We start from the raw sequence: 21,495 nt of genomic DNA on the forward strand, positions 1-21,495 counted from the left end.
CTTTACCATGGCTTGCCCTTGAATTCTTTCCAGTGTGAAGTCAAGCACCCACAATAGGTGGCCATCCCAGGAACTTGCCTAAGACCTGGGATGTGAAAATCCTCTCGTGCCCCACTTTGTTTCCTGCAATACCTGCCATCTGTTTTTCAAGTTGCAAAGCCTAACTTCAGTATTAGAGTACATTTTAGAGCTATGTTTTCCAGCATTGGCTACACATTATAATCACCTGATGAGCCTTTATAAATTTGGAGGCCAAAGCTGCTGCTCACATGAATTAAATCAGCATCTCTGGGGGTGGGAGCCAGGTATCAGTAGGTTTTAAAGTTCCTCAGGTGATTCCAATGTGCAGCCAAGGTTGAAAACCACTGTTTCAGATAAAAGTTTTGGCTTTTTGATGTACAAATAAGTACTAATGGATGATATTCTACCCTGTTACAATTCTGGTACTTAATGGAGGAAAAACATTACTAGCACTTAACGACCCAAGACAAGAACAACTTAGGCTTCAAAAAGTTAAACACAATTACCGTATGATCCAGCAATTTTATTCCTACATGTTAGAAAGAAATGAAAATACTGTCCACAGAAAAACTGGTACAGCAATGTTCAAAGCAGCACCATTCGTAATAGCCAAAAAGTAGGGGAAAAAAACGAGAGGGGGATAAAGACGGCAGAGTAGGAGGACACTGAGCTCACCTCCCCCCACCCCAAAAATATGTCTACATGTGCAACAATTCTCAAGGAAAATTGCTGGAAATCCCTATGCAACAAAAGCTACAAGAGAGATCTCCATTTAACAGGGAAGGATGGAAAAAGGCATCAGGTTGGAATCTACATCCTGGGAAGGATCCTGAAGAAAGAGAAGGTCTGCAGGGGCAGACTCTCGCCATGGGAAATGGGCAGGTAAAGAAACAATGTGGGCATCTCAGACCTGTGCACAAAGGAGACAAGCTCTACTGGCTGCAGGGAGAACCAACATGACAGAATGAAGAGCTGGAGAAGCCTAGACTCTACTCAGAGGAGTGCACGTGTACTGGCTTGCCAACAATCAGGGTGAACAGAGTCTTGCATGGTATCATCTGCTGCTGCTGCTGCTGCTGCTAAGTCGCTTCAGATCCTGAGTTCAAAAGGCAGCAATAAAAATGCTAATGAATTAAGAAAGATTATCAGTAGAAATCCAGGGCTTAGGAGGCTCAAAGATCATCTGGAAGATCCCCTAGCGAAGGAAATGTCAACCCACTCCAGTATTCTTACCTGGGAAATCGCATAGACAGAGGAACCTGGCAGGATACAGTCCATGGGGTTGCAAAAGAGTTGGACATGACTTGCAACTACACAACAACAACAATCAGTCAACAGAAACACAGGTCACTGTTACAAAGATCTAGAAAATATAAAGATAAACCAGTCAAAATAGATAATTCAACTGCTGAGATAAAAGCAATCCAGAAGCAATGAATAGCTGACTAAAGGACACAAAAACAAACAAGTGATCTGGAAGATAAAATAATGGAAATCACCCAGTCAGAACAACAAAAAGACAAATGACAAGGAAAAAAGAAAGCAACATACAAGATCTACGGAAAATAGAAAAATGTGCCAACCTATGAATAACAGAGGATTCAAAAGGAGGAGAGAAGTAGACCAAAAATGTTTAAAGAAGTTATGGCTAAAATCTTCCCAAACCTAAAGGAAACAGACATTCAGGAACAGAAGCACAGGGGTTTCAAACAAGACGAATCGAAACAGACCCACACCAAGATATATCATAATTAAAATGGCAAAAGTAAAAGAGAATTTTAAAGGAGAAAGAAAAAAACAAAGTATCAGTTATAAGGAAAGTCCCATAAGGGTATCAGCTGATTTCTCTCCAGAAACTCTGCAGGCCAAAAGGGAGTGGCATGATATATTTCAAAGTGCTGAAAGGGAAAAGCCTGCAACCTAGAATACTCTACCTAGTAAGATTATCATGTAGAATAGGAGAGTTAAAGAATTTCTCAGACAAGCAAAAATTAAAAGGATTCAGCAATACCAAACTTACCCTCAAAGAAGGGAAAAGATAAAACTATCACTATTGGCAGATGATATGAGTGCCAAAGAATTGATGCTTTCAAACTGTGGGGCTGGAGAAGACTTGAGAGTCCCTTGGATTGCAAGAAGATCAAACCAGTCAATCCTAAAGGAAATCAACCCTGAATATTCATTGGAAGGACTGATGTTATAGACTCAATAATTTGGCCACTTGATGCAAAGAGCTGACTCACTGGAAAAGACCCTGATGCTGGGAAAGATTGAGGGCAAGAGGAGATGGTGTGACAGAGGATGAGATGGTTGGATGGCATTACCGACTCATTGGACATGAGTTTGAGCAAACTCCAGAAGATAGTGAAGGTCAGAGAAGGCTGGTGTGCCGTAGTCCATGGACACGACTTAGCAACTGAACAACAATGACAGACGTCTATACAGAGAACCCTTACTCCTTGTGTGTGCTGTCATGGCCAACTCTTTGCAGCCCCACGGGCTGTGACCTGCCAGGCTCCTCTGTCCATGGAATTTTCTAAGCAAGAATACTGGAGTGGGTTGCCACTTCCTTCTCCAAGAGAAACCTTCAGATCAGATCAGTCACTCAGTTGTGTCCGACTCTTTGCGACCCCATGAATCGCAGCACGCCAGGCCTCCCTGTCCATCACCAACTCCCAGAGTTCACTCAGACTCACATCCATCGAGTCAGTGATGCCATCCAGCCATCTCATCCTCTGTCATCCCCTTCTCCTCCTGCCCCCAATCCCTCCCAGCATCAGAGTCTTTTCCAATGAGTCAACTCTTTGCATGAGGTGGCCAAAGTACTGGAGTTTCAGCTTTAGCATCACTCCTTCCAAAGAAATCCCAAGAAATCTCCTTCAGGATGGACTGGTTGGATCTCCTTGCAGTCCAAGGGACTCTCAAGAGTCTTCTCCAACACCACAGTTCAAAAGCATCAATTATTTGACGCTCAGCCTTCTTCACAGTCCAACTCTCACATCCATACATGTACCAGAACTATTAAATGAATTCAGAAAGGCAGCAGGATACAAGATTAATAGAGAGATCTGTTGAATTTCTTTATACTAATAATGAAATATCAGAAAGAGAAAGCAATAAAAAAATTTCCATTTAAAATCATATCAAAAGGGAATTCCCCTGGTGGTCCAGTGGTTAGGACTCTGTGCTCTCACTGCTGAGGGCCTGGGTTCAATCTCTGTTTGGGGAACCAAGATCCCACACGCTGCAGGGTGTGGCCAAAACAATCAATATCCCTAATTATTAGAGAAATGTAAATCAAAATCACAATGAGGTGTCACCTCACACCAGTCAGAATGGCCATCATCAAAAAGTTTATAAATAATAAATGTGAGAGAAAGTGTGGAGAAAAGGGAACCCTCCTACACTGTTGGTGGGAAAGTAAATTGCTGCAGCCACCATGAAAAATAGTATGGAGGGTCCTGAAAAAAATAATGCTACCATACAACCCAGCAATCCCAGTTCCTAGGTATGTATCTGGAAAAAATGAAAACTAATTCAAAAAGGTACATGCACCACAATTTCACAGCAGCACTATTTACAATAGCCAAGACATGGAAACAACCCAAGTGTCCACTCACAGATGAGTACTTCAAGAAGATGTGGTATATACATATATCATGAAACATTACTCAGCTATAAAAAAGAATGAAATATTGCTATTTGCAGCAACATGGGTGGACCTGGAGATCATGCTTAATGAAATGACAAATGAGCAAGACAAATACTATATGATATCGCTTATATGTGGAATCTAAAAAATAATACAAATGAATTTATATACAGAATAGAAACAGACTCACAGACACAGAAAACAAACTTATGGTTACCAAAGGGGAGGCAGGAGGGACGGACAATTAGGAGTAAGGGATTAACTGGTACAAACTACTATATATGAACTAGATAAAACAACCAGGATTTACTGTATAGCATAGGGAATTATAATCCTGCAATAACCAATAGTGGAATATAATCTAAAAAAAGAAATAACTGAATCACTATGCTGTATACCCAAAACTAACACAGTATTATAAATCAACTATACTTCAATTCCTGGAGGAGGAAATGGCAACCCACTCCAGTATTCTTGCTTGGAGAATCCCATGGATAGGGGAGCCTGGCAGGCTACAGTCCACGGGGTCACAAAGAGTCGGACATGACTTAGCAACTACACACATACTTCAGTTAAAAAAAGAAAACGCAGGGAAAAACTCAAATGTCCATACAATGGAGTATCATTCAGCCACAGAAAGGAATGTTACATGCTATAACATGTTGTTCTTGTTCAGTTGCCAAGTAGCGTCTGACTCGGCAATCTTATGGACTACAGCACACCATGCTTCCTTGTTCCCCACCATCTTCTGGAGCTTGCCCAAGTTCATGTCCATTGAATCAGTGATGACACCCAACCATCTCATCCCCTGTCACCCTCTTCTCCTTCTGTTTTCAATCTTTCCCAGCATCAGGGTCTTTTCCAATGAGTCAGCTCTTTGCATCAGGTGGCCAAAGTATCTCCTTGCAGTCCACGGGACTCTGAAGAGTCTTCTCCAGCACCACAGTTCAAAAGCATCAATTCTTCAGCATTCTGCCTTCTTTTATGGTCCAGATCTCACATCCATACATGGCTCCTGGGAAGACCACAGCCTTGACTATATGGACCTTTGTCGGCAAAAGTGATGTCTCTGCTTTTGTCACTGTCTAGGTTTGTTATAGCTTTCCTGCCAAGAAGCAACTGTCTTCTAATTTCATGACTGCAGCCACCATCGGCAGTGATTTCAAAGCCCAAGAAGAGGAAACCTGTCATTGCTTCCATCTTTTCCTCTTCCATCTGACATGAAGTGATGGGACTGGATGCCATGATCTTAGTTTTTTTAATACAGAGTTTTAACTGGCTTTTTCACTCTCTTCTTTCACCCTCATCAAGAGGCTCTTTAGTTCCTCTTCACTTTCTGCCACTAAAGTGGTATCATCCACATATCTGAGGTTGTCGGTATTTCTCCCGGCAATCTTGATTGATTCCAGTTTGTAATTCATCCAGTCCAGCATTTTGTATTACATGTTCTAAGTATAATTTAATAAACAGGATGACAATGAACAGCCTTGTCATACTCCCTTCTCAATCTTGAACCAGTCAGTTGTTCCATACAAGGTTCTAACTGTTGTTCTTGACTCACATACAGGTTTCTCAGGACACAGGTTAAGATGGTCTGGTATTCCCATCTCTTTAATCCCATCTCTTTAAGAGTTTCCACATCACTGCCTTGTCATGGCAAAGGAGCTCAATGAAGCTAGGAGCCGTACTGTGCAGGGCCACTCAAGACGGATGGGTCATAGTGTAGAGTTCTGAGAAAATGTGATCCACTAGAGGAGGGAATGGCAAACCACTCTAGTATACTTGCCATGAGAACCCTGTGAACTGTATAAAAAGGCTATAACATGTATGAGCCTCAAAAGCCTAATTCTTACTGAACAAAGCCAGATACAAAAGGCCCCATATTGTATAATGCCATTTATATAAAATGTCCAAAATAGATAAATCCATAAAGGCAGAAAGTAGATTAGTTGTTGCCAGGGTAGGGGGAGGTGGGACTGACTATCAATAGGTATGGGGCTGTTTGGGGGTAATGGAAATGTTCTGGAATTAGTGGTGATGGTTCCAGTCATACGAATATGCTAAAAGCTGCTAAATGGTATACTTTAAAATGGTGAATTTTAAGTTATATGAATAATATCTTAAATTTAAAAAAAACTGAAAAAGTCTTAAGAGTAGAGAAAGATTATGAGAAAGAATAGACTAATAAAAGAAAAAAGTTTGAGTAGGAATTAAAAGGAAGACAGGAAGGAAAACATTAATTTTGTAGCTTTTCCTATGCTAAACAAACTATTCTCTGCCACAGTGTAAAATCTAAGTTAGAGATTTAGTTAAAATAATATATGATAGCAGCTAGAGAGTAGGCACCACTGAAATAAAAAGTATATTTTACATTAAATAGATCACCTTTCTTTTCCAGTAAGAAAAATGGTTGGAAAATGGCAGAACAACCATGTTAAGAAATACATCTTATAGCCTTCTTCATTAACTTCTTCCAATTTCTTGGAATTCTGAAAACATGTATTTCTGTATTTTTAAAAGAAAAAAACTTCAAATTTTACTTCTTGTAATGAGAGAAAATTACTTTAAAACTGGTATTCCTGGCTATTATTAATAACTGTGTAATAGAAAGCGAAATTTAAATAAGACAATAACCAATGCATTATTTACATGCTAGTATATTTGAAAACGCTGATTTTCTGGAAAGACTTAAAATGGTCATTACAAAAGGTTAAACACTATTATTTCTATCAATAAGTCTTAATGCTACATTAAAAATATGTATAGTTTAATATCAACAACCTCAGATATGCAGATGAACCACTTTAATGGCAGAAAGTGAAGAGGAACTAAAGAGACTCTAAATGAAAGTGGAAAAGGAGAGTCAAAAAGCTGGCTTAAAACTCAACATTAAAAAAATCAAGATCGTGACATCTGCTCCCATCACTTCATGAAAAATAGAAGGCAGAAAAGTGGAAGCAGTGATGGATTTTGCATCCAGATTATCTGGCCATTTCAATTCTTACTCCTATTCAATTAAAGTTTAACTTGAACACTATTTAAGAAGATAAAATGCTGATTAAAAAATCAAAATTCTCAAAGGATAATGAAATATATACAAGTAAAATTAAAATATCCCTCTTCTCTGGGCTTTTCTCATTTTTATCAATTTAGAAGAAAATCACAGATAAGACAAAAATACCTTAGTGCCAATATTATTTATAATGTTAAAAAAATTCAAAGAGGTCTATATAACCAATGATAAGAGATCTGATTGAAAGTGTATGGTGTAACTACATGATGGAATGTCATTCAGTTATCAAAAATTATTTCTGAAGCTGTGATATTCTTCCATGTTTAATTTTAATGAAGTATATACACATGGTTTGAGATATCAAATAGCTCTACAGCAGTAATAAATAGCAGTTCCCCTGCCCTCCCTCTTCCCCCAAACCAATTCCTGCTCCCAAGACCCCAGAGAAAAATTTTCAACAGTATTAGTCATTTTAGTATTTAACTCCCTATCTCTAAATCATGCTTATGGTGTTGTTTCTTGATATTTGTCAATTTTGGGTATCATCCACTGACTGTCTACAATGAAGATATTTAACTCTTATACCTTCCCATCTCCTCCTAGTGTTCATGTATATCCTCACATTATAGACTGGCTGGCTCATTAAATTCTTGACTGGAAATCACAAGTCTTAAGCAGTGAAGAAATTTGTTCAACTTTGTCCCACTCACACATTCAGTTCAGTTCAGTTCAGTCACTCAGTTGTGTCCAACTCTTTGCGACCCCATGAACCACAACACGCCAGGCCTCCCTGTCCATCACCAACTCCCAGAGTCCACCCAAACCCATGTCCACTGTGTTGGTGATGCCATCCAACCATCTCATTCTCTGTCGTCCCCTTCTCCTCCTGCCCTCAATCTTTCCCAGCATCAGGGTCTTTTCCAATTTGTCAGCTCTTCGAATGAGCTGGCCAAAGTATTGGAATTTCAGCTTCAACATCAGTCCCTCCAATGAACACCCAGGACTGATCTCCTTTAGGATGGACTGGTTGGATCTGCTTGCAGTCCAAGGGATTCTAAGGAGTCTTCTCCAACACCACAGTTCAAAAGCATCAATTCTTCGGCGCTCAGCTTTCTTCACAGTCCAACTCTCACATCCATACATGACTACCAGAAAAAACATAGCCTTGACCAGACAGACCTTTGTTGGCAAAGTAACGTCTCTGCTTTTGAATATGCTGTCTAGGTTGGTCACAACTTTCCTTCCAAGGAGTAAGCATCTTTTAATTTCATGGCTGCAATCACCATCTGCAGTGATTTTGGAGCCCAGAAAAAGTCAGTCACTGTTTCCACTGTTTCCCCATCTATTGGGACCAGATGCCATAATCTTAGTTTTCTGAATGTTGAGCATTAAGCCAGCTTTTTCACTCTCCTCTTGCACTTTCATCAAGAGGCTCTTTAGTTCTTCCTCACTTTCTGCCATAAGGGTGGTGTCATCTGCATATCTGAGGTTATTGATATTTCTCCCAGCAATCTTCATTCCAGCTCGTGCTTCCTCCAGCCCAGCATTTCTCATGATGTACTCTGCATAGAAGTTAAATAAGCAGGGTGACAATATACAGCCTTGACGTACTCCTTTTCCTATTTGGAACCAGTCTGTTGTTCCATGTCCAGTTCTAACTGTTGCTTCCTGACCTGTATACAGGTTTCTCAAGAGGCAGGTCAGGTGGTCTGGTATCCCCATCTCTTTCAGAATTTTCCAGTTTATTGTGATCCACGCAGTCAAAGGCTTTGGCATAGTCAATAAAGCAGAAATAGATGTTTTTCTGAAACTCTCTTGCTTTTTCCGTGATCCAGCAGATGTTGGAAATTTGATGTCTAGTTCCTCTGCCTTTTCTAAAACCAGCTGGAACATCACAGTTCACATATTGCTGAAGCCTGGCTTGGAGAATTTTGAGCGTTACTTTACTAGTGTGTGAGATGAGTGCAATTGTGTGGTAGTTTGAGCATTCTTTGGCATTGCCTTTCTTTGGGACTGGAATGAAAACTGACCTTTTCCAGTCCTGTGGCCACTGCTGAGTTTTCCAAATTTGCTGACATATTGAGTGCAGCACTTTCACAGCATCATTTTTTAGGGTTTGAAATAGCTCAACTGGAATTCCATCACCTCCACTAGCTTTGTTTGTAGTGATGCTTGCTAAGGCCCACCTGCCTTTACATTCCAGGATGTCTGTCTCTAGGTGAGTGTGAGTGATCACACCTTTGTGATTATCTGGGTTGTGAAGATCTTTTTGTACAGTTCTTCTGTGTATTCTTGCCACTTCTTCTTAATATCTTCTGCTTCTGTTAGGTCCCTACCATTTCTGTCCTTTATTAAGCCCATCTTTGCATGAAATGTTGCCTTGGTATCTCTGATTTTCTTGAAGAGATCTGTAGTCTTTCCCATTCTATTGTTTTCCTCTATTTCTTTGCATTGATCACTGAGGAAGGCTTTCTTATTTCTCCTTGCTATTCTTTGGAACTCTGCATTCAAATGGGTATATCTTTCCTTTTCTCCTTTGCTTTTTGCTTCTCTTCTTTTTACAGCTATTTGTAAGGCCTCCTCAGACAGCCCTTTTGCTTTTTTGCATTTCTTTTTCTTGGGGATGGTCTTGATCCCTGTCTCCTGTACAATATCATGAACCTCCGTCCATAGTTCATCAGGCACTCTGTCTATCAGATCTAGTCCCTTAAATCTATTTCTCACTTCCACTCACACATAGATGACCATAAAACCTTTCCTACCAATAATGCTTTTTATTAATCCCAAAGAATCCATGGTTCCACAGAACACCAACTGGAAAATATAAGCCTACAGAAATTTTCTGGTTAATTAACCAATTATGTGTGAATAAAATTTCTTTTTAATTCTCATCTCAGAGAACTACCTCTAAAGGGAAATAAACCTCAGAGATCACCTAGTCTAACTTTTTTATGCTATGAGAATAAAGTGTAATTCTTAGGCTATCTATATATTACACAATCCTTACTGGAGAAGTGGTGGGGGTGGGGGTATACTTTTTGGAACAGACTTGATGGCAGCTGGGAAAGAAAAGGCAGAGGAGTGTGGTCATAAGATGGCAAGAGGGAACAGAGTCCAGCTGAAAAGGGAAACTGTAGGCCAGGGCTGTCAGAAGGGAATGTGTAAAAAGTACCATGTAGCTATGGTGACCTCCCCAAGAGAACTGAAAACTCTTGGAGAGCAAGATGGAGAGCAGGAGGAGTCAGCAGCCTACCTAGTCTGAAAGCACAGCAGAAAGGAACCCTGGTCCTAGAACACGTCTCTCTCAATACATACCACAAGCATTTTTTAAGCATCTGTTGTCAAGTAAAGGAACATATCTGATATTAAGAAAATTACCTTTGTTTCTTTTGCAATGTGTATTTTATGCTACACTGTAGTTAGGATATGCAAAATAAAGCATTCTTCTCTGTTGCCTCCAAATATACACAGTTTTCCATTTCACTTCAGTTTTCTAGTTGTTTTATGCACATAAATTCTACCTCTCTATAGGACTACAGTCTTCCTAGACTGAGGCGAAGACCATCTGAAATGCTGTCAAGGCCTAGTTGGGTTGAATATGATTTCAGCTATAATTCTCCAGTGACTAAACTTGCTACTCCCAGATAACGTGAGATACTTTAAACACTGTGTTGAATGAGCATAATGTAGTGGTTTCATAACACAGACTCTGATGTCAGATAGACCCTGAATTCATTCTAGCTCTGGTACCCAGGCACTTTACTTAACCTATTCAAGTCTCAGTTTCCTCATTCATTAGGATAACAGTTCTACCAAGAGGGTTGTTTCAGAAATAAAGTTATTAATAGTTAAGCTACATAACATGCTTAGCACAGAGTAAAGACTCATGAAATAACAATTATTAATGAATTTACCCATTTTCACTCATGTTATTTGTTACATCCTCCATGGCATCTGACTCCTAGTATCAGAATGTTTGAGAAGCTAATCAGAAAGCTTCCAGGCAAACTTAGAATCAGAGCCATAATACTTGGACGGTTGTAGTGAATATTTCATTCAGGCTGTTGGAAGCCTTGCCAATCATCCCTACCTCACATGTGGTATCTCATGTCATGAATTATTAGGTGTCTAGGATGGCACCTAACAAAGTAAAAGTATATGCACAATACGGGCTTCCTAGGTGGCACAGTGATAAACAATCTTCCTGCCGATGCAGGAGATGCAGAAGACGTGGGTTCGATCCCTGGGTGGGGAAGATCCCTTGGAAGAGGAACTAGGAACCCACTCCAGCATTCTTGCTTGCAGAATTCCATGGACAGAGGAGTCTGGTGGGCTGCAGTCCATGGGGTTGCAAAAGAGTTGGACATGATGGAGCATGCGTGTGTGTGTGCACACGTACACACACACACACACACACACACACACACACTACACTTAAGCAGCTCTTTTTTTTTGAAGACTCCTAAAGATGAAAAATAGAGGATAAATAGAAAGAATAGAAAAAAAAGGATTACAGAGAATGAAGCAGTTCAGATATGAACCATCACTTACTGCATAAAAGAATTTAGTTTTTCTTTAGATTTCATTCTTAAATTCTTTTTTTAACATGAAACATTAGAAGTGCTGACACACAAGGAAGGAAGAAAATAAGAAAAAATGTTCACATGTATACTCACATGGTATTCCAGTGTGTACATGGGAATACCATGTGAGTACAAGTACAGGCACATGGTATTCCAAAATACTCTAAACATCCTAGAGAGGCCAAAAAGAATCCATGCTCTGATTAGGAAATTTAATTCTTCCTGAAGGCACTTAGATGAGACGAGAGTCTTATTTAATGTTAGGTTCCTCCTTTCACTTCCTCTCTCAAGTCTCCTTTCTACTTCCTCCTACAGGAACAACTTTATTCTTATACCAAGCCCTCCCCGCTCCCCACCGCCAAAAAAAACACTGCAAATATAAGAAGTACACCTCTGAATCATATCTATTAAATATCTTGGTTTCAAAGACCACCGAAGCACATGATTCAAGACAGAAATAATACTGTTGAGGGAGAAAGTACCACTAAAACGACTAATCAAAATGATCAAAATTACACTTCAGCTTTACAGAAACATCTATTATAACTTAATTGCTTGATGTACAACACCAAGTTTTCAAGTCCTGCTCAACCTTGGGATTTCCACAATTATACTCTAAGTAACCAGGATATAATCCTGGGAAGGAAGATCTAGATGTGATTGTAATCAATTACACTGACTACGTCTAAAAGAAAGACTGTGAGAACAGAAAAGGGATGATTTATAAGAAAGATAAGGAGGCTCAAGAATGTAGCATTCACTTGCTGGGGAACAGAAAGACACAATTTGGCAGACATACCTACGGTATCTACCAGGGAAATACCAAGTGTGAGGTGGGGATGATTGGCAAGGCTTTATCCTGCTTGAGTAAAACATTCACCTAAGCCATCCAAGTACTTTGGCCCTGATTCCAAGTTCACTAAGATCCTTTTTGTTAAGCTTCTCAAATATTCTGATATGAGGAGTCAGATGCCACAGGTAGAAAACATAAGCATTCAAATCCCCAGAAAGGAATACTCCCCCACAGCAGACTGAATGGCATTCTTGTTTATACAAAAAGCAATACAGTATAGTGATTAAGTGCCCAGTATTTGGAAGCACAATGGTTTCAAATGGTGACTACGGCTTACTCAACTTCTCTGTGCTTGTTTTCTCACTAATTACTTCAAGTGTTGTGGTAAGGACTAAGTTAACTTATACAAAGAATTTAAAACCTTGCTAGAATGTAGTGCTCAGTAAAAGTATAATTTTTCATAATAATTATGAAACGTCTCAGGATTGTGATCTGGGAATCAAAGCACAATCAACTCTAAAACAAAAATTGTGATCTTAGACTATTGAAGAAGTGTCACAGGGAATTCCCTGGCAGTCCAGTAGTAAGGACTCAGTGCTTTCACTGCCAGGGCCTGGGTTCAGTCCCTGGTCAGGGAACTAAAATTCCACAAGCTGCATAGCATGGTCAAAAAAAAAAAGTGCCACAATACAGACATGCAGGAATAAAACGTGTATGTATGTGTGTGCATGTGTACAGAGTGGCGAGGGTGGCTTTAACAGGCAGACAGGACATAGTTTGTGAAGGGCTTATCTACTATACCAAGAAATTTGGATTTTCTTTTTCTTTTTAAAACTATTTATTTGGCTGCTCTGGGTCTTCATTGTGGCATGCAGGGTCTTTCAGTTGCAGCAATCAAACTCTTAGTTGCAGCATGTGGGATCTAGTTCTCTGATTGGGGATCAAACCTGGGCCCCCTGCATTGAAAATATGGAGTATTAGCCACTGGACCACCAGAGAAGTCCCTGAATTTTATTTTAAAAGCATCAAGTTCAGTTCAGTCACTCAGTCGTGTCCGACTCTTTGCGACCCCATGATCTGCCGCAACGCCAGGCCTCCCTGTCCATCACCAACTCCCGAGTCCACCCAAACCCATGTCCATTGAGTCAGTGATGCCATCCAGCCATCTCATCCTCTGTCCCCTTCACCTCCTGCCCTCAATCTTTCCCAGCATCAGGGTCTTTTCATGAGTCAGGTCTTTGCATCAGGTGGCCAAAGTATTGGGAGTTTCAGCTTCAACATCAGACCCTCCAATGAACACCCAGGACTGGTCTCCTTTAGGATGGACTGCTTGGATCTCCTTGCAATGTAAGGGATTCTCAAGAGTCTTCTCCAACACCACAGTTCAAAAGCATCAATTCTTCGGCGTTCAGCTTTCTTTATAGCCCAACTCTCACATCCATACATGACCACTGGACAAACCATAGCCTTGACTAGACAGACCTTTGTTGGCAAAATAATGTCTCTGCTTTTTAATATGCTGTCTAGGTTGGTCATAACTTTCCTTCCAAGGAATAAGCGTCTTTTAATTTCATGGCTGCAATCACCATCTGCAGTGATTTTGGAGCCCCCCAAAATAAAGTCAGCCACTGTTTCCACTGTTTCCCCATCTATTTGCCATGAAGTGATGGGACCGTCTAGAACTAACACTCCCAAAAGATGTCCTTTTCATTATATGGGACTGGAATGCAAAAGTAGGAAGTGAAGAAACACCTGGAGTAACAGGCAAATTTGGCCTTGGAGTATAGAATGAAGCAGGGCAAAGGCTAATAGGGTTCTGCCAAGAGAACGCACTAGTCATAGCAAACACCCTTTTCCAACAACACAAGAGAAGACATGGACATCACCAGATGGTCGACACCGAAATCAGATTGATTATATTCTTTGCAACCAAAAGCATCAAGAGGCAATCTAAAGGTAATCTCAACTGTGAAAACATTGTTAAAATAAATTTTAAACAAGTTTTATATCCAAGAACTCACAAAAATCAAGAAAATGAAGGAATTCCAGAAAAATATAGTGAATAGTGACTTAAATATTTTAGTAATAATTCAATCTAAATTGAAATCAAAACCAAAATGTCAGTGAACTTAAATGAGTAAAATGGAATCCCATCTCCACCCCCACCAATATTACAAAAGAACAGTAGATGCTGTTCCCTGGCTCCACAATCCACTTCCTCCAATTGTTAGAGGCACTGGATCCATCTGTTCCAAGCCCCTACCACCACCACCCCCAAGACAAAGAAAAGACCAGTCCCGTCATTTATTTTTCTGTCAATCTACAGACCTGAAAACAAAATACAGCACTGGAATAAAAAGTTCAGCACTCTTGGATGCAAGCAATGTCATATATTATAAATGCTAACACATACAGAATGCAAAGTACAAAGACAGTTAAAAAACAGATTTCAGAATGTTTAAGACATAGGAACCACAGGAGGAAAACAAAGTACCTTAATTCAGCTGATTTCACAAAAATGTCAAAGAGCAAAATTCTCTTTTTCCCTTTTGCTATTCTACTTTTATCTGGTTTCACTAGATAAGTTTGTTAGAATTGTGTCACAATAATGAATGCCATCACAAGGCTAAGAGAATTTTGGAGTCCATCAACATTAGAGTTTAGGTAGTTCAATTTTCGCTTTATTTTAAAAATGAGATTAGGCCCAAAGCAGCATTTTCCAAAGTGCAGAGCAAGAACAAGAAACGATTTTGCTGAGGGGGAGATGGGAGGTTCGGGAGGCAGGGGACATGGGTGTACCTATGGCTGATTCTTGTTAATGAATGACAGAAAAACACAAAATTCTGTAAAAAGCAATTATCCTTCAATTAAAAAACATTTTAAAAAATACACTAAAGCTGAAAAGAAATGATTTTGTTATATAAGCAATGTTTATGTACTTAATAGCTACATATTATAATGTGTACCAGAAAAGGTATAAAATATAGCTAAACCATGATTTCACAGATTATCACCTTGGAAGAGAGTAATGTTTTTTAAAAGTCGATTAAAATTTAAAGTAAAACTTCTAAAATGCAAAATTTATGATGGCGGTATAGTTCATGGGCTTCCCTGGTGGCTCAGTGGTAAACAATCTGCCTGCAAACAAGAGATGTGAGTTAGATCCCTAGCTCAAGAAGATCCACTGGAGAAGAAAATGGCAACCCACTCTAGTATTTTTGCCTGGGAAATTCTTGGGCAGAGGAACCTGGCAGGTTACGATCCATGGGGTCGCAAAAGAGTTCAACATGACTTAGTGACCTAAACAACAAAAAACAAATGGTTCAAAGCAAGTGAAGTACCATAACTGTCCCATGAGCAACAGGGCCTGTTCGTTTGCTCAAGATATTGTTCCCAATGATTAGAAAAGATGTGACCTGTAGTTCAGTGAGCTTGTTACTAAAGTTGATTTAGAGTAAAAGAAACAAACACTAAGATGCATACAGAAATTTTACTGTTTACAGGAAAGAGTGTAAATATTGTTAAAAAAATAATGGCACAAATAAATCATTCCTACTCTGGAACTAAGACAAAAGCAATTTTCTAGTGCATATTCACATACCATAAGCATCTAAAAAAAGAACTCTAGCAACACTGATAAACATTTAAGTTGTAGGTTAAATTATATGATCATTTTATTTACTTTCACATAACCTGTCAAAGGAGCAGAGTAATAAACGGTTTTTCGCTTAATTATTTACATGAATGTGTTTTTCCTCATTACCTCTGCCAAAGGAATGAATGACAGGTGATCACTGCATGCCTTGGCATCAACTTTGCTGGCGGCAGAAACAGTAATATTTAAAAATTTTACTATGAAATGTTTCAAGATGAGATGTCAAAGTATTCTTGCTAATGATGTCTCAAGAATTTCCAGGCAAGACAAGAAAGTGGAAGAACCATTTCTATGCCATACTTGCAGTATCTCACTGGGACATCTAAAAACCGATCTTAAGGGCACCACGGCAGATGGAGTAATATCACTCTCAATTCTTAAAGTATCTGCTACTAAGAGGCTACAGTATTTTCACAGTGCTGAGGGATCGCTGCCAATTTCCATACTCTCCTCTCCCAATTGCCCCCACCCTTCCCCGAGAGATGTAAGTTAATACTCCTTTCTCATCTTCTTTTCCCAACTTTGACGGATTTCGGTTTCCTCTAGCTCCCATCTGCCTTTCCTTGCATTGTGGTCACTAACGATGAGAAAAAGTCCCATGTGAAACACTTTCCAGGACTTTCCCCCGCCCCGCTTACCCTGTGGAATTCGATCTTTTACCGACCCTTTCCTTCGTGTATCTTCAGTAAAGCCGCGATGTAAAACTGGACTTCTGTGGACAGAATGGACTCTCCAATGCTATGAACCGCAGAACCCTCCTTCAAACAACTAGTTCAGAGTTTCTCTGATCACTGGAGCCACCATACAATCCCAACCGCAACAACACCGTGAGGGTGGGAAGTTAGACAGTGGGAGTTTACCTCTGCTAGGTTTCTAGGAAGAGTCTAGAGAACCATCATTCCTCCACCCTTCCTCCTCTGGCCGCTTGATAAGTCTCTCGGCGTCCAGCGTCCTCGATCAGGGCCGGACCTGCCCAGTCCCGGTCAGAGCGCCACCTCCTCCCCTTAAGCCCGACCTCACCAACTTTTCAACCGTCACGATACACTCTTTCTCCTTGGGATTATGATCCCAATCTTCTCCCCGGCCAGCTCACTCATCCCCACTCCTGGAGACTTACCAAGCAGAGTTCCAGCCACTCCTCTCCGGCCGCTACAGCTCGGACACCCGCAGGCCGAACTCCCAGCGGCGCCCTTCTTGCGCCTGCGCTCGCCAGACCTGCGCGCCTGCGCACTTCCCCTGCGCGGCGAGCCCGGACACACCCCTGAGGCTGGAGCCAATCAGCGCGCGAGGGCTTTAAATCTCCCTGCCACGCAGGCGGAGAGCCCTGGGACTCACCCGTTTACCGGATAATTCGAGTACTACCCAAAGGTGGGCGGTGTTCAGACAACAAATTTTCACTGAGGGCAACCCATGTGCCTAGCCTTGTGCGGGATGAATGCTGAGGAAAAGGCTGCGAAAGGAATGCCTTCCCTGACCTCTCTCTATACTGGGAGACAGATATGTAAACATAGTGGACAGAATATAGTGCTTGGCATACAGAACATCCGAGGCGCCGCTGGCGCACAATGAACTAAGAGCTTTATTCTTAGGGTATCTGAAAGGGTTCCCGGAGGAAGTGAGTTTTGAAGTCATGAAGGATAAGTAGGAGTTGCACCGGAGGTACGGGAGGGAGATAAAGGTTTCCATTGGAGAGTCCAAGAATTTGTAGTTCTTCTATTTAGACGCTTAAAGCTCCTCGTATATCTTCCGGTGAAGCGGGAAATGAGTTCTTAAAGTTGGCAATGGCCAAGTCTTGGAAAATCTTGTACTTTTGGAAGTGAGCCTACACTTTACCATGACCACTGAGAATATTGAAAGGTTTAAAAGCAGATCAGGAAACTGCTCCAGGCTTCCCTGAGAATACAGCACAGTGCCGGAAATAAAAGGAGTTTCAAAGGAGTTGTCTATTCCTAAGGAGTCAAGGAAGATGAAATCTGAGAAATACCACCACAGAGGTCATTGGTGATCTTAGTGAAAGCTATGTGATGAAATGACAAGTTAAAGATAGATTTCAGTAGTTTGGAGAGGAGATGCAGAAATGGAGACAAGTTGTAGAATGCTTTTGGAAAGTATGGTCTTGAGGGGAATGGGGGAAGAGGACAAGTGTTCAAGTTTTTTGTTTCTGCTTTTTTGGTTGCTATTAGAATTAAGACAGGAAAAATTTAAGCATGCTAGGTAAGATACAACTGAGAAAAAAAGTAGTTTTAAAGAGAAGCGCTAGTCAGTAGATCCTGAGTGGGTAAGAGTAGAGGCAGTCCAAAGTACTGGGGGAAGGAAAGGTCTTGGAAACAAGATAGAGAGGACATCTCCTCAATTTGAGTGACAGGAAGTATTTGTAAATCTGTATGTTTAGTAACAGGAAGTTAAAGAATTTCTCATCTGATGGCCTCTTATTTTCTCTGTGAAGTAGGAGATAAAGTCATCTACTGATAGAGAGTTAGGAGTTTTTAAGAAAGCAAAGAAGATTTGAAATATTGTTGTAGAAACTGATGGAGCAAGTCAACCAGAGAATAGCAGTATGAGTGGTAACTGGTTTTGAGGGCCTGTATGGTTGTGCTTTAGTCCCTAAGTCATGTCCGATTCTTTTGTGATCCCATGTACTGTAACCCACTGGGCTCCTCTGTCCATCAGATTTCACAGGCAAGAATACTGGAGTGGGCTGCCATTTCCTCCTCCAGGGGATCTTCCCAACCCAGGGATGGAACCCATGTCTCTTGTGTCTCCTGCATTAGCCGGAGGATTTTTAAAAAATTAATTAATTTGTGACTTGCTGGGTCTTTGATGCTGTGTGAACTCTTCTCTAGTTGCAGAGTGGGTGTTAGTTGTGGTGCATGGGCTTCTCATTGCTGTGGCTTCTTTTGCTGTGGAGCATGGGCCCTATGCATGCTGTAGTAGCTGTAGTACGTGGGCTCAGTAGTTGCAGCTCCTGGGCTCTAGAGCAGGACAGCACAAGAGTTTTCTCCAAAATGTCAACAGAGCCAAGGTTGAAAAACCCTCATCTGGGATTACCTTGATGCTCACCAACAGCTGACCTTGGTCTTCTACAAGCTTTCCCTTGGACCATAGCCCTGAGCTTATAAGGTAAAACAGTTCTTCCATTGCATGCCTTTAAAAGAGAGAAGAATGCACTGCATACCCCACACCTTGGTGTTTCAAAGACTTGTGATGTCACAAGTACAGAATGGGAGTAAATTCTTTAATCCTCCAGAAGCCAATCTGGATTTACATATAGATGGAGGGAGCTGCTTACTTTCATTTGAGGCATTGAAGGTCTTGTCAAACAAGCAATATTAGAAGTTCAATAATTTATCAACTTTAATGTAACTTGGTTTATCTGAGTAGTTTTAGTCACTAAAAGATCTGAGGGAATGGTCATGGGCTAAATTTAATGAATATAAATAAATCAAGTACTAATAAGAATATAATTATTGGTGTTAATGGATTATCTGCTTTATGATGCTAAGTTGCTTCAGTCATGTCCGACTTTGTGCGACCCCATGGACAGAAGCCCACCAGGCTCCCCTGGCCTTGGGATTCTCCAGGCAAGAACACTGGAGTGGGTTGCCATTTCTTTCTCCAATGCATGAAAGTGAAAAGTGAAAGGGAAGTTGCTCAGTCGTGTCTGACTCTTAGCGACCCCATGGACTGTGGCCTACCAGGCTTCTCCATCCACGGGATTTTCCAGGCAAGAGTACTGGAGTGGGGTGCCATTGCCTTCTCCACTGCTTTATGATAGACAGCACCAATTATCTGCTTTACGGACAGGCACTTGACCTATATTATGTCATTTAATCTCAGCAACACCCTGAGAGATTGCAGTATCTATCTGAATTTTAACTCTGAGGGAAGTAAGTTTCAAGAAAACTTGTCATTTTCCCAACATCACAAATTACTAGTACTTAAGGCAATGATGGCAGAAAGTGAAGAGGAACTCAAAAGCCTCTTGATGTAAGTGAAAGAGGAGAGTGAAGAAGTTGGCTTAAAGCTCAACATTCAGACAACTAAGATCATGGCATTTGGTCCCATCACTTCATGGGAAATAGATGGGGAAACAGTGTCAGACTTTATTTTGGGGGGCTCCAAAATCACTGCAGATGGTGACTGCAGCCATGAAATTAAAAGATGCTTACTCCTTGGAAAGAAAGTTATGACCAACCTAGATAGCATATTGAAAAGCAGAGACATTACTTTGCCAACAAAGGTCCGTCTAGTCAAAGCTATGGTTTTTCCAGTGGTTATGTATGGATATGAAAGTTGGACTGTGAAGAAAGCTGAGCGCGGAAGAATTGATGCTTTTGAACTGAGTGTTGGAGAAGACTCGTGAGAGTCCCTTGGACTGCAAGGAGATGCAACCAGTCCATCCTAAAGGAGATCAGTCCTGGGTGTTCTTTGGAAGGAATGATGCTAAAGCTGCAACTCCAGTACTCTGGCCACCTCACTCGAAGAGTTGACTCATTGGAAAAGACTCTGATGCTGGGAAGGATTGGGGGCAGGAGAAGGGGACGACAGGATGAGATGGTTGGATGGCATCACCGACTCGATGGACATGAGTTTGAGTGAACTCCGGGAGTTGGTGATGGACAGGGAGGCCTGGCGTGGGGCAATTCATGGGGTCGCAAAGAGTCGGACACGACTGAGCGACTAAACTGAACTGAACTGAAGGCAATGGCACCCCACTCCAGTACTCTTGCCTGGAAAATCCCATGGACGGAGGAGCCTGGTTCGCTGCAGTCCATGGGGTCGCTAAAAGTCGGACACGACTGAGCGACTTCACTTTCACTTTTCATGCACTGGAGAAGGAAATGGCAACCCACTCCAGGGTTCTTGCCTGGAGAATCCCAGGGACGGGGGAGCCTGGTGGGCTGCCGTCTATGGGGTCGCACAGAGTCGGACACGACTGAAGCGACTTAGCAGCAGCAGCAGCAGCAAGTCAAGATTTGAACTCGGGACTGTCTGTTCTGAAGCTCTTGCATCTTTCAATAAGCTTCAGTAAATTTTACAAGGAAAGAGTGATTGGAAATTTAGCCACAACAGTTGCCACTGCCTAGGCGGACGGTGAGGACTTAGGAAGAGAGTAGGAGCAAGAAGGAAGCCTAAAAAAGGCAAAAAGAATGGAAAAGAAAGGAGGGAGGCTGGTTAAAGCAGAGTCCAATGCAGCGGGATAATTCTTCTGCCAGCTGGTCTGCCTTGTGATCTTCCATTCTTTTGAAGTAAAGTCTCGTTCCTCTGTGTCCGTTGTTCACTCTCGTGTGTTCAAATAAAGCTAGGTTGTTGAGAAAGGCGGACCGCAGAGAGGCGGGGATAAAAGTGAGCGCGACGGAAGCTCTGTGCGCCTGCGCTCTGGCGGCGGCGGCGGCGGAGTTTCCCGGTGGGGAGCGGGTTCGGAGCGGGCCGCCGGACCCAAAGCTGAGGGGGGTGGCTGGGGCGTGAATGGGGTCCCTCGCCGGCGCCTCGGCGGCCTGATGGAGTAAGAGGGGTCGGCTGTGAGTGTGAGTATCAAAGGGCCGGGCGGCGCCGAGGCGTATCGGAACCCCAGGGACCTGGTGGTCTGCCACTGTAGTGAGGCTATGGGGGTGCAGGAAGCGGCCGGTCTCTGCGCCTGAGGACTGCGGCGCGGGGGCTGCGAGTCGTTCTTGAAGGGGTCGCGCGGGATTACGGGCAGGCGGTGCTTCTGGCCTCGGGATACCGTGTCGCGGGGGCGTTCCGGCTCTGCTCCCAGCTCCGGCGGGAAACGTGGCT

The 21,495-nt window shown here is 41.8% G+C and overlaps 2 protein-coding genes across 7 annotated transcripts in view; one reads left to right on the top strand and one right to left on the bottom strand.

Annotated features, from left to right (window-relative positions):
* SNAP23 (synaptosome associated protein 23) overlaps nucleotides 1-16,984 on the bottom strand; it is a 40,326-nt gene extending 23,342 nt beyond the window's left edge. For 2 of the 3 annotated variants that reach the window (XM_006066189.3, XM_006066186.3), the window contains exon 1: nucleotides 16,835-16,984. The gene's annotated coding sequence lies outside the window, so the exon portion shown is untranslated. The remainder of the gene's footprint in view (nucleotides 1-16,834) is intronic. The other variant, XM_025295847.2, reaches the window with a different exon arrangement.
* A 4,102-nt stretch (nucleotides 16,985-21,086) lies between these two features.
* ZNF106 (zinc finger protein 106) overlaps nucleotides 21,087-21,495 on the top strand; it is a 54,140-nt gene continuing 53,731 nt past the window's right edge. For all 4 annotated transcript variants that reach the window (XM_044925163.2, XM_006066199.4, XM_006066200.4 and 1 more), the window contains exon 1: nucleotides 21,087-21,245. The gene's annotated coding sequence lies outside the window, so the exon portion shown is untranslated. The remainder of the gene's footprint in view (nucleotides 21,246-21,495) is intronic.

The sequence above is a fragment of the Bubalus bubalis genome, chromosome 11 (genome assembly GCF_019923935.1).
Source record: "Bubalus bubalis isolate 160015118507 breed Murrah chromosome 11, NDDB_SH_1, whole genome shotgun sequence".
In the NCBI taxonomy this organism is placed as follows: domain Eukaryota; kingdom Metazoa; phylum Chordata; class Mammalia; order Artiodactyla; family Bovidae; genus Bubalus; species Bubalus bubalis.